This window comes from Crocuta crocuta, unplaced genomic scaffold (genome assembly GCF_008692635.1).
Source record: "Crocuta crocuta isolate KB4526 unplaced genomic scaffold, BGI_CrCroc_1.0 scaffold266, whole genome shotgun sequence".
Lineage (NCBI taxonomy): Eukaryota > Metazoa > Chordata > Mammalia > Carnivora > Hyaenidae > Crocuta > Crocuta crocuta.
In genome coordinates, this window is record NW_027531005.1 from 8,373,205 (window position 1) to 8,385,500 (window position 12,296).

The 12,296-nt window shown below is 35.7% G+C and overlaps 1 protein-coding gene and 1 pseudogene across 3 annotated transcripts in view; one reads left to right on the forward strand and one right to left on the reverse strand.

The window, feature by feature from the left end:
• LOC144237044 (ATP synthase F(0) complex subunit C2, mitochondrial pseudogene) overlaps positions 1 to 7,644 on the reverse strand; it is an 11,057-nt pseudogene extending 3,413 nt beyond the window's left edge.
• GRM8 (glutamate metabotropic receptor 8) overlaps positions 1 to 12,296 on the forward strand; it is a 739,885-nt gene that overhangs the window by 259,942 nt on the left and 467,647 nt on the right. The window lies entirely within an intron of this gene.

Below are 12,296 nucleotides of genomic sequence, written 5' to 3' on the forward strand. Positions count from 1 at the left end.
CCCTCCCCTCCCCTTCCCTTCCCTTCCCAATAATCTTAAGCAATCTCCAAGCTCAGCATAGAGCCCAATATGGGGCTTGATCCCACAACCTTGGAGTCATGACCTGAGCCGAAATCAAGAGTCAGACATTTAACCGACTGGGCCACCCAAGTACCCCCTATTTGTAACAAATTTTATGATGACCTCTCTATAGTCTCACCCAGGACATTGAGTAAAATGTTAAAACAAATAGAACCTAGGAAAGAATCCTATGATGCTCAAAACCTAGAACTCAATTGATGTTGCTCCATTAATTAACTCCCTTCTAGGTATAGCTATTGAAACTGTTTGTGACTAATCTGCCTTTTTATTCATGTACTGAGTTTACTTACTCCATTCTGTCTATAGGATGAGGTGAAAGATCTTCTAAATGTCTCTCTGAAGGTGGTGTGTGCTAAGTGCCTACATTTTCTGTAATTCTAGGAATTATCCTAAAGAAAGAAAGGCCATTTGGCTATTATTCTTTCCTCCTGAAATTGTTATGTTGGCCTCTTTGTAGCATATTTTTTCTAGGCAAGCAATACCCTAATAGACACAAAAGATTGAGAGAAGGATATTGGGAAAAGTTGAACATTCAGATAATTATTAGAGATGGTAATGGCATTTTATGAGAGTGCAAAACATAATATCAAAATGCTTTGACATATCAAGTGAGATCTACTACTTTCTAATCAGCAGAAGATTTGAAATAATTGCTGTTTTTGTTAAAACAAATCAGAATCTCCAAACCGTTGCCAATGCTTATTTCTTAAGGCCTTTTTTTTATGTCTTCCAAAGAACTGAAATATTTAAAATCAGCAAATACACCAATGACATAAAGCTTCAGGAAGTTTATACACGTTTTGAGAAAAATAGATGAAGTGCAAAAAGATTCCTTCAGTAATGATAAATCCTTGTGGAAAGGTCAAATGAGTCAGTTGGATATTACAGTTGGTGGGTGGCATTGAAGAATTACAAGATCAATCTTTGTTTTCTTACATGGAAAATAAGAGTTGCATTCATTGTGCAACTAAACCTTTAAGACAGAATCAGTTAAAAAATACTGTCTTCTATATTTATAGTAAAACAGAAACTAACTTCCTATAAAGATATTACTGCTTCCTCCCCTCTTAAGTTGACAGATATTCTCAATGACCAGTGTGCCTTGTGTTTAAGATGTCATTATTCAGGTGACTGAGTTTCATATTAAATTATATTCTACCTGTGCAATCATTTAAATTATGTAGACATTTCTTTTGTTTCATGATATTCTATTCTGTAACTAGAAACATGAAACTTTAAGAATATCACAGTTTTAAAAACATTATTTTGGTAAATCTTTAATATGTAACTACAGAAAGGAATTTAATATGAGCCAGGGCCAAGAGAGGTTTTCAAGGTAGAAAAAAATATTTTTGGAAGTATGGATTTCATTGTGTGTGTGTGTGTGTGTGTGTGTGTGGTTCTAATACAGGGTGAAAATGAGAATAATCATCCAAACTCATGTATTTTTCAATTGCAGTCATGATTGCTGTAGTTTGTTACTATTTGGAACTTTAAAAAATGTCCTTTGTACCCCTTGGCTTATACATCTTATGTATGTCTATCTATCTGGATTGAGTCCAAATTAGAAAATTAATAGTTTTTGGTGATCTTATTCATTTAAGGTGGGACTGGAAATTCATAAGACAGGAAAGAGTTAAAATGAAGCTTTCATGGTTGAAACTTTGCAAATACAACTATGGTTTTATTTCAACATTTTATTAGAGATTTACATTCTTAGGATTTTCAGTAGCTAAAATTAATATTTTATTATTATAATTTACTCATGTGCATGGAGACTACTAGAGACCATTTACTGAAGTTATTAGAAATTATAAGCTACCAGAGCACTTGGGTGGCTCAGTGGGTTGAGCATCCAACTTGATTTTAGCTTAGATCATTGTTCCAGGGTTGTGAGATTGAGCCCTGTGTCAGGCTGTGTACTGAGCATGGAGCCTGCCTAAGATTCATTCTTTCATTCTTTCTCTCCCTCTGCCTCTCTTCCCTGCTCTTTCTCTCTCTCAAATATATATATATATTTCTTTCCACACACACATACACACACACACACACACACATATATATATATACACACACACACATATATATACACACACACATATATATGTACTTTACAAAGTATAAAGATATATAAAGTATATATGTATATATACATATATATATAAAGATATATATATAAAGATATATATATAAAGTACATATATATATAAAGAAAGAAGGAAATTATAAGCTCCCAAATAAAAATGTCAGGAGATATTGCCCTCTTCTATGTTATGTTACAGAATGGATGCATTTCCTATGGGTGAGAGCATTAGTATAAAGTTGAAGGAAGTCATATACTACTAATGTGTTCATCCTAGGTTCTTAGGGTGAAGGAGAATTGCAATTACCATAAATATGATAAAACAATCAAAACAATCAGGTTATACTAAATCAGCCTTTTTTCCCTAACACTTTACAAAATACAATTAAAAAATCAAGATAGAAAACAAAAATTTACTACAGCAGGTCCCAGTAATGTGTGGGACCTTGACCACCTTTCTTTCTCTCCCAAATGTATATCATGTTTTGTCTTTTTTAAAAGTCTCCCCAGCACTCCTCAAATCTCAGGAATGGAATTCATGTTTATGAAGAAAAGTCTCTCTTGGCCTGATACCTTCTTGCAGACTGTACTACATTCTCTTCTGATTTGATTGGCTCTACCAATGGACTGATTTGTTCTCATTGTGTGAGCAACTGCTATTCAGTGGGAGAAGGCATCTCCAAGTTTAGAGGGTAGGTGCTATCAAACCAAGTGGCAATATTTTTGTTTCATTAATAGCCGATGGAATTATATGATGGGTCATGGTATAACTATGTTATAGTTCTAGGGCTTCCAACCTGTGGGCTCTCTTAGCTTTGAGGCATCTGAACTTTGAGTGCCCTCTGCAGCTAGCACATTGAACTAGGTCAGTGTTATTAATTTTTTTAAAGTATTTATTTAGTTATTTTTGAGAGAGAGAGAAAGAGGGAGCACAAGCAGGAGCGAGGCAGAGAGAGAGGGGGACAGAGGATTCAATGTGGGCTCTGCATGAGAGCCTGATGTGGGGCTCAAACTCATGAACTGTGAGATCATGACCTGAGCCAAAGGTGCGTGCTTAACCAACTGAGCCACCCAGGCGCCCTAACTAGGTTAGTGTTTTTTAACCAGAATTGCACATCACAGTAGTCTGGGAAGCAGCCCCAATTGACATCTGTACCCAATGTATTTTACCATTTTCAGGATATACATTTTTTTACATTTTCTCATTTCTGAAATATTGATGTAGTTTTTATTATTTTAATCATGGTATAATTGCAGAATTTCTTTCTTAGCAGTGCATAAAATAATGTTCCATCTTAAAATCAGTGGTATCTTATATTCTGATATCAGAATTTCTGAGGGGGAGGATAGCTCATTGTGAGAAATTAAACAGAAATTTTACCTGTTCATCAGCTAAGTCTGATGCACACTGCTGGCTATAAATAGTTTGAACTAGCTCATAAAATAATTATCCAATTAACAATAATAATAATAAACTGATCACTGTCATGTATTGATTTAATTTTCACAATAAACCTATTGGATATATATTACTATGTCCACTAAATGGATCAAGAAACTGAGGCTTAGAGAGATGAAGTAGGCTGCCCAAAGACATATAGATATTAGTAGAAGACCCAGGATATGAATTCAGGTGGGTTTGACTCCAAAGCACTCACAACTACATTGTATATGGTTCTTAAAGTGTGGTCTGCAGATCAATATTATAAGCATGCCCTAGGGATATACTAGACATGCAAATTTTAGAGTCCTATCCCAGACTTAAGGAATAAGAAACTCTGGGAGCTAGATCCGTACTGTGTTTTAACAAGCCCTCTAGGTTATTCTGATGCATCCTAACATTTGAGAACCACTGTTATATAGTACAGAAGTCTCATGCAAAAGGAATAGGCATTGCTAATAAAGATAGGACCTAATAAAGTTTACTGGATAGCTGGCTGGCTCATATTGTAATCCTAAGATAATGCCATATTTGCAAGGTTGACTAAGCTCTTAGTTGCTTAATAACAAATAAAATTGCATTTGCTTAAATGTGCTTTAATTATAGTTCCCAGTAGACAGAACTATGGTAACAAAATATAGTAAGCTCTAATGTTTTTTGCATAATGAGCATACTCAAAGCATTTAGCACGAATGGATTACAATTCCCCATATAAGATGGGAAGACTCTCGAAGGACCACATGCCTTTCTTTTGTCTGACATCCTCTTGTCCTCAATCTTAGTCTAATCTTATTATTTCTTTTCTTCAAAAGTACAGAATACGGTATCTTGTTCCAGAAAGGAAAGGACGAACTGACAATATTCCTCCTTGTATCATCTTGGGTTGATAGATTGGTTAAATCTAGCATTTGTAATGCAGATAGAAATAAACAGTTTCTGAGCAAAAGCTGATTAAAGAAATTTAGTTGAAAAAACAAAGAACTTGCTTGCTTAGTAAAAAAATAAAAGATTGACATTAAGGAATTAAGTATCCCAAAAGGATAAATAAATTTGATTCCAAGAAGAAAAGGCAGTTAAAAAAAAATAACATACCAAAGCAACAAAGTATGGAGATGCCTGGTGAATATGATTATGTCTGCCCAACATCAATATAACTATTTGAAAAGCACAACATTCAAATAGTAATTTTTTTTGCTCTGCATGACGCAAAATAAGCAATTTCTTTTTCCACTAAATTGACTGGCTCTTGAATGCATTGTTTGACCCACAGTACTGTATTATCCATGGTATTTCCCAGATGACTGAACTAAGTAGATGTCTTACTGTTGTTGGTGTTTTTTTTTTTTCTTTTTCCCTCTAATATGGGGAGGAGGATAATGATAATTGGAAAAGAGGAAAGCACAGCATTTGTAACTTTGTAGTGGAGATTTTAGAAGCATGAGTGGTCCTCAGCCTAGAAGACCTTGTGTTTAGCTGCAGTGACCTGCCTCTGCCTCTACAGACTTATACACACTTAATTAGCACAGATTGGTGCCTTATAAATAGGGCTAAAGTTTCCAGGGCCTTGTTTCAGATCCTGAAATGTTTCCTTTTTGGTATCTGTTTTTAACTTTCTCTGATGTGAGACTTGAATCTAAACATGCACCCTGATTTAAACCCAAGAGCTGTTCCTCCTGTCTTTCTGCTGAAATGAATCTCTAGACTCCTTCCCTGTATACCCTGATCCTATGGCTGCTTGTGCTTCTGCCCAGCTAGGATCTCAGCACTGGAAGCCCAGATCACATGTCCAAGCCTTGAACATTGCCTACAACCTCCAGTTTGACCAGCATTTTGGAAATTAACCCTCTTCATAGACTTATGGGGGAGAGGGAACAGTGTAGTATACTGGTTAAGTGCGTCTGCTATGACTGGCCTGTAACTGAGATCCCTATTGGCAATTTGCTAATTGTGAGATTTGGAGTAACTCCATTCTGAGCCTGTTTCCTTATTTACTTTATAGCCAGGGGTATGTATGTATATATGTGTGTGTAGATAGATAGATAGATAGATAGATAGATAGATAGATAGATAGATAGATATTCATACATATATGTATCTATGAATACATTTGGATGAATGAATGTAGATGAAAATAGAATAATATATTTAAGACAGTCTAACACATTGATTAAGAGTTCAATGCATATTTCCCATATTATTATGGCTCTTTCCCTACCCCTTGATTATTTGTTTTTAGCATTGTTACCACCCAGTCCCCTTACATATAAACTGGTTGCTGACCATGATCTCTATCCTGTTGACTAGTCTTGGCTATCCCTATCCCACAACCTTCCACAATTTGCCATTGATAGGCCAACACAGATTTAGGATAGATCAAATAATTTTTTATTTTATTTTTTATTTATTTCTGAGAGTGAGAGTGTGTGAGCAGGGAAGGGTCAGAGAGAGAGAGGGAGAAACAGAATCTGAAGCAGAATCCAGGCTCTGAGCTAGCTGTCAGCACAGAGCCTGATGTGGGGCTCGAAACCACAAATCGTGAGATCATGACCTGAGCTGAAGTGGGATGCTTAACTGACTGAGCCACCCAGGTGCCCCTCAAATAACTTTTTAGAAAGGGTTATTGTTGGCAACTTTGGCTTATCAGCATTGAGCTATTGAATCAAATGGTTTCCTCAGTGCAATAGGAAAAACATTTTAGGAGATTTTCTTCTAAAATTCTTTGAGAACCTTTATGGGAGGAATTGCAACACAGTCCAGATGTTTAATTCCATTGTTCGGGCTTCCTGGGTTGAATAAATAGTAGAACTCAGGGAGTACTAAAGCTTAACTATTTAATGTGGAGCCTTGCCTGCTTCTGAATTTGGGCCACTCTATTGATTTAATCAGTAGTTTGGGTTTTCAAAGGTTGGCTTTGGCTTGATCTTGCAACAGCAATCAGCCAATCTAAGCAATTTGTCATCATTTAAACAAGGATGCAGAGGAAGACCGAAAAGTGGTAAATGGGTTTGGAAGTCATTGCAGCTAAAACTTGATGGAGTTGGAGGATTAGCTTATGATGGATACAGAGATGTTTTATTGACTGTGATTTAATGGCTTCACAATTTTCTTTCTATTTCTAGAGCATTTACATATTTCTGAGTTATCTAATAGATAAATCTTAGACAATGGCATTATACCATGATGATGACACAATGGTAAACTCATATATTACATCTAATGGATATCAAAGTGGTAGTTTCTCCAAGACCAATATATGTCTATGAGACATTTTCATACACTGAAGTCATAAAATACATTTATATCTGCATATGTATCCTGTGCATTTATAGGTGCACATTTAACAGTACATGAATATTTATATATTCACACACATGAATTGGGATTTATTATGAGTGCTAAATATGGAATTGTAAAGTCATGGAGGCTTAAGGAAGTTTCCTCAAGACCTACTTTTGCTTGATTGTGACTTATTAGTTTAACCTTAACCAGTTATATATTAACAGTAATATTGTCTTTGAAGAAAAAACTATTATTTCAAAGCTTATTAGGACTACATATGAATTTGGACCTATCTAAGACTATACATTGGATTAAAGAAATAGTATGTGAAATACTGTAAGTTTTTAAACACAAAGGATACTTTCTGTTTTGTGATTAAACATGTTAAGATGCTTTCAGTCACTTTTAGGGATGCACTTATGTTTGGGAATAGAGGAAGTAATGATTTTCTAAATAAAGAGAAAATGAGGAAGGCCCATGTAGTGTGTCTGAGAATGATGTTTTTTTATTTTTCCCAAGGAGGATAGATTTAAAACGTTTGCAGATAACGTTAGCTCGTAGAGTTCTTACTCTGGCATAGGTTACTGTTATTTGTTGAAATTGTATAATTATCTGGGTTATATATATGCTGTGTATGTGTGTGTGTGTGTGTGTATGTGTGTGTGTGTATGAGAGAGAGAGAGAGATAAATCTCAAATATCTTGAGCATTGTGAATAAATGATACAATACAAACACTTACCAGACATCCATCTCACCCATGGCCCCAGTGTAAGATAAGCTTATGGTCCAGGCATTCTGTGTTTCATGATGAATCAGTCCAATAGCAGATGGTAGTGTGAAGGAGTATCATGGAGCAAGGCTCCACTCTGTAAGTCCCTATTTTTTTCTGTTTTGAGGGAGATCAGGGTAGTAGGGTTAGGCCCTAGGAGTGACATTAAGACATTACAACAGACACTTAACAGCTCTGGTCTTTGAACAATGGGTGCTTCACTCCTTGTTCTTGCCCCGTCACTCGTCACTCTTGTTCTTCAGAGCAGGCCAGAGCCACACTGGTCTCTTCTCCCAAAGGCAATTTTATTTCTCATCAGTCTTTATTTTTTCTGAAGATCTAGGGAGAGCCTTGGGCAGCACATTATTATTTCTATTGGCCCAGTTAGCTTTGTTTTACTTGGGAAGATAAGTTTAGCAAATCAAAAGTTTTCTGGCTAAGTCATGCTGACCAATGTATTAGTATCTCCAATTATTTTGCTATTTGAACAAAGCATGTTCACTCCCTAAATCCTCAATGTAGCAATCATGATATATATGTTTCTCTCTTTCAAGGGGAGGTAATCATATTACTTTGTATGAAAATTTCCAGCGTACAAGCAGATACCTGTTTCCCTTTCCTTTTAAGGTGAAATAATCACAGTTAAAGAAATCTCTGTGCACCCTTACTTAATGCATAAATCTTTTCTTTCTTTCTTTCTTTCTTTCTTTTTCTTTCTTTCTTTCTTTCTTTCTTTCTTTCGTAGTGCATAAATCTTTTCTTTTATTCTTATGGAAATATATTTTGGCCCTTGGTTTGGTTCTACCAAGTGCCATTTCCTGTTTTAATCTAACTTGATTATTTGGAGTACTTACTACATGCCACATGTTGTGCTGGGTCTGGAGCTAGGAAACTAAAAGAAATGAAACTGTCTGAAAGTAGCTCACAGTGTTGCAAGAAGAAGATTATCATTTTGTGCTCAGTTGTCTATATGAGTAAGTGTAATGGGAAGTTTTGTCCACAGTTTACCAGGTAACACAGACAGAAGGCCCTTGGGAGATCCTCAGGAACGGTTCCATGAAGGAGGAGCATTCTGAGCTCATTTTGAGCAAATAAGGGAAAAAGGATATATTAGTTAGAAAAAGAACTTAAAGTAGGGAGGGTCCTGGAGGCCTATTCTTATTTCACAACTATAGTAGATAAGCAGAAAAAAACTTCCTTGAAAGTTTTCATACTAAGAAGCATATTCAACAGTAGAAAAACAGATTCAAGAGTATTTGTACTCATATCACAAAAAGACTCATGAATTTGGAATAAGTCTGAATTACTATGCTTTTCTCCACAAATATAATTAAATGACTCTGATAACATTTTAATATATACAGTGCATTAAGCTAACAGATTGAGAGAGCTTCACTTATGAATATGTCAGTTATTTTTATTTATTTAGAAAATGTATTAAGAATTTAAAATTTTCTATTAAAATCTTCTCATCCTTAGTAGACCCTTCCCCCAACCCCCCAGTATATAGGGCAAATGCAAGTTGTGGCTCAACATCTATTAGAAATTCTAAAATCTGAAGTAGGTACTGATTAATGAAGCTTTCATGGTATCAACTAAAATGCCTTTTGCTCAGGTCACTGAAAACTCATTAATTGCCCCCTGAAAACTGCTTAATTGCCCCCATTCAGAAAATACTCTCCGGTCTTGATCTGATGACATTTAACAATCTCTACCAGCCAGCACATGAATAGTAGTACCTCTTTATCAGGCTACTGATTGTTCTTTCCATTTGTTATTCTGCTGCATTTTGTTTACATTTTTATTTTAGCAGTTATCACAGCATTGGGGATACTTGTTGTAATGTCTCTCCTGCTCTCATACAAGTTACAAGCTCTGTGATATTTATTTATTGTTGCCTCCCCTGACATCCAAATGAACAAATGGCAACATTCTGTGTTTGTTAACCTTCTCTGCACTGTTTTTGGTAAGTGGTTGTCAACTTTGGCTGCTCATTGAGGTCACCAGGGGGCTTTAAAAAATGTTGATGTTTGGGTCTTACTCCCAGAGATTCAGAGTCATTGGTCTGGAGGTGGCCTGAGCATCTGCACTTTTAAAAGCTACGTAGGTGATTCCACTGTGCAGTGAGGTTAAGAACCACTCATCTAGACCTGTGCTGTCCTGAGTACTTGATATGTGGTTTGTCTGAGTTGAGTGTAAGTGTAAATATATATACCAGGTTTTGAAGATTTAATACAAAAAAGTATAAAATATATCAATTTTTATATGATGACATAATGGGGTTGATATTTTAGATATGTTGGGTTAAATAAAATTTATTTAATTTATATATATATATATATTTTTTTTTTTTGTGAGAAAACGTGAGCAGAGAGGGGCAGTGGGGGCAGAGACAGAGAGAGATAATCTTAAACAGTCTCCGTACTCACCATGGAGTCCCAAGCCAAGCTCAGTCTCACAACCATGAGATCATTAAGAGTTGGACAGTTAACCAATGAAGCCACCCAAGTACCCCTAATTTATTTATTTATTTATTTATTTACATTTAACATATAATTTATTGTCAAATTGGTTTCCATACAACACCCAGTGCTCATCCCAACAAGTGCCCTCCTCAATGCCCATCATCCCCTTTTCCCTCTCCCACACCACTCCTAATGTATATTAACACTTTAATTAGTAATAATGATAACATTAATTTAATTTCACCTGTTTCTTTTACCTTTACTAGAAAATGTAAGATTATATGTGTGACTTGAATCATATTTCTACTGAGCAGTGCTAAGCTGTATGAGAAGTTTCTTTTTATTTTATATTTTTTTTAAAGTTTATTTTTAAGAGAGGGACACAGTGTGAGCAGGGAAGGGGCAGAGAGAGAGGGAGACACAGAATCTGAAACAGGCTCCAGGCTCTGAGCTGTCAGGACAGAGCCCTGTGTGGGACTCAAACTCATCAACCATGAGATCGTGACCTGAGCTAAAGTCGGACGCTTAATCGACTGAACCACTCAGGTACTCCTCTATGATATATTTTTAAGTGGAAGGAACAGATATGTTTAACAAAATATGTGCTTAATAAATGCTATCTGGCAAGTTAATTGACAGTGTTCATAGTTTGTACAGTATTTGATACAAAGAGTTCCTCTTTCTAACTATATATATTTAAAGTAATTCAGTCAATTGATAGTATTGATTGTGTGAGTTGTAGAAATTACTGTGCTGAGAAATAATGTTTGTGATTGAAACAAAAATAAACTAGGAAGCCTATGGTATCACAGTGTAAAAATGAAATAGAGCCGTTGAAAATGAGATAGTCATTTGAAACTGAACAAAATTAGGGGGAATTGAGAATATAGAGTGCTATTTTTGTCATTACCATTGTGTCATTACATGTAAAACTATTCTTCCTAAACTGGAGCCTATCTAATGTTTAAAATTAACAACAATAAAACTCTGAGTGAGTTATTTCGTTTACATGCAGAAAAGATGAATAAATTATTTACATAAACATATGTAAACATTTATGTATGTTTACAAAGGTAAGAAAGCTGTATATGGGAAGAGAAGTTAAGGTCAGAGATGTCCAAAGTTTTCAGGAATAGATAGATGGCTATAGAACTGAGACTTTAGATGACATAACCATCATGAATACTGGGCATGAAACTCAGTTTTGGGGGAGAGTACAAAGGGACAATTTGATCTATAGGGCAAACCACTGGACAGAGCAAAAATGTGAGTGGTTGGAATAACACATTTACTGCAGGCTTAGCTGATCGGGTTATCATGGTGGGCAACATTTGCTCTAGCCCCAGGTATTCAAAGTAAACGATGTTAAGTGTTGTGAGCAGGCTTTTATTGAAGGGGATTGGTTAAAATTGGAAATTGCTAACTGTGAGTTATTAAGAGACACAGTATCTATAAATCAATTATGGTGCATTATATTCTAGTCCATTGCCAGCATTCATTTAAACATAAACTACTGTATGTTCTACTCACAGTAGTAGAAATCAAAAGTTTAGGCTACTTTAACTTGTTCTATAGTGTTTGTATTTTGTTGAAAGAAATTAAATACTTCTTTTGGTTTGGTTTTTGATAAGCTTGAAGGGTAATAAATTTGTATTCAGCAAATTCCTAGGGCTATAATCTTATTTTTTCTTTGCTTCCAACATCTTGACCTTATGGAGCAGCATGAGGTGTTTTAAAAAGCTGGCCTTTGGCATCTGAACTGACCTGCTTTGAATATTGTCTCTATCACTTGCTGTTGGACTTTGGTCAAATCATGGATTGACTTACCCAACCCTTAATATCCTTGACCCTAATACCTACTTTACAGGGCCATTTAGGAGGTAATGTAAAATGCATTGCCTACCATATGGTAAGTCTTTATAAATACTATTGTTGTTGTTATTATTGCAAGGTTGAAAAGCATTCTGAGCAGGATAGTTTTTGTATAATCAAAAATTATAATTAAGGGGCCGCTGGGTGGCTCAGTCAGTTAAATGTATGACTTCGGCTCAGGTCATGATCTTGCAATTCGTGAGTTTAAGCCCTGAGTCTGGCTCTATGCTGACAGCTTGGAGCCTGGAGCCTACTTCAGATTCTATGTCTCCCTCTCTCTCTGCTCCTCTCCTGCTTGCACTCTC